The sequence below is a fragment of the Argentina silus genome (genome assembly GCF_951799395.1).
Source record: "Argentina silus genome assembly, chromosome: 6".
NCBI lineage: Eukaryota > Metazoa > Chordata > Actinopteri > Argentiniformes > Argentinidae > Argentina > Argentina silus.
In genome coordinates this window covers 16,785,936-16,787,981 of record NC_139660.1, presented here as the reverse complement: position 1 = coordinate 16,787,981, position 2,046 = coordinate 16,785,936, and positions in this window count along the sequence as shown.

Here is a 2,046-nt window from a genome sequence, read left to right as displayed (position 1 = left end):
TCATCTCACTAGTATTGAGACACAAACCAGGTCTCATCTCACTAGTATTGAGACACAAGCCAGGTCTCATCTCACTAGTATTGAGACACAGCTCAACAGGTCTCATCTCACTAGTATTGAGACACAGGCCAGGTCTCATCTCACTAGTATTGAGACACAACATATGGCTCAACTCACTAGTATTGAGACACAACCCACGTTTCATCTCACTAGTATTGGGACACAACCCAGGTCCCATCTCAGCCATTTTCTGGCTTGAAGACTCTAGGACCTGACTCACAGAGTGTCCAGTGGGAGGCTGCAGGGAGAGCAGAAATAATAATACAAGGAGTCTTATTACAGCCATTAAACAAGAAAAGGGAAAACATGGGAGGCTTTAATGCCTGGACATCCAAATGCTTACACAGTGGGAATATATTTGCTCGTAAAGTTCTTTGATGGTGGCCCTGTCCTTTCCAGCACGCGGAGCTGCTGTCTGTATAAATAGCTGTGTATTGACCCCCCACAGCGTAAGATTGAATGTGTTTCCATAGGTGTCATTCGGTACCATTTCACTTTTTAATAGGCCTCACAGCGCCTCAACCCCAGAACACCGGTGCTCCTAAGTCACGCCATCATTTCTCAAGCGGTGGCCCACCATGTGTCCTTCCTGAGTTGGCCGTTAGATGAGTGCTGGATGCAGACCGATGCCCCCTCCTCCCCCTCCTGCATTGTGAGGCTCTGTTTGATGTGAAATGATATATAATGTCTGGTGGACTGTCCCTCTCAGGTTACCTGAGGAGGCCAGCAGTGCGTGTGTGTGTGTGTGTGTGTGTGTGTGTGTGTGTGTGTGTGTGTGTGTGTGTGTGTGTGTGTGTGTGTGCGTGTGCGTGTGTGTGTGTGTGTGTGTACGTGTGTGTGGTGAGGAGAGTTCAGAGCAAAGCCTTTGGTGAGAGAGAACTCCCCCCACGATAAAAGAGTGAATCGTATCGCTCACTTCCTTAGGTATGTGTGGTTTGAAACTCAACACAGGTTTACACAGTGGCCCCTCTTTTATTTATTCTGTGGACTTATAAATACTCTGATACTCTTGGGCCTTTTGTGTCAGCAAGGAGGTCCCACTAGGGGATGAAGATATGTTGGCCATGAAGATATGTTGTAATCTTTGCCATCAGGCCTTTTGGCATCCATCCCTAGGGATATGATAGTTATTGGTGTGATTCACAACAACTGATTTGTGTTTCAAATGAAACCACATCACTCAGTGTTTGCCTGTGAGCCATATCCTGAATAGATTCAGCCATCTTACTCATGTGCCTCAAGGAAGGTGTACTGTTCAGGTACTGTACTTATGTGATTTGTATGGGTCATACTGTGTCGTTCACTCTTATGGAGTGAATAGGAGCTGGGCTGTAGCAGTTCATGTGTCATCTGTCTTAAGTTGTAAGATAACATTTGTTTTGAGGATACGCTGAGGGATTATGTTCCAATGTTTGAGCGGATCAGTTTCCTCTCTGCTCTGAAATCCCAGGCCATGGAAAATGGCAACATGAAACAACACGAATAATCAAATAAAAAGAAAAGCTTCCCCTCTCTGCCTCTGCTGTCAAAGCAAATTGTGACTTTTTGGAAAAACTCATTTTGCTCAAAGAGAAACATTATGGGCTAAGTCACCCCCTAATCATCTTGACTACCCAATACTCATTGTGCACAAAGAAAAGAGGCATTCTCCATCAACTCCAGCCAGATACATCAAAGCCAGAACAATTACTATGCACGCTTTGAACATATCCTATTCATGAAGAAACATTCCGTTATTCTTCCTGCACTAAATAATCATAACTAAAATAGGAAGTGAAATATGATTCCTCTTCTCATTGCCCATGTAAACATCTGGTTTTGTCCTTGTTTAATAACAAGCATCCCCTCTGAGAATTACAGAAGGTTATGCACTGTGTAGGTAACAAAATAATCATTTTCAAATGTTGTTCCATTTAAATGCAACGTAATTACCACCACTTAAATCCAACCTCTCCTCTGGACCGTGGACCATCAAGGGAATTTTCC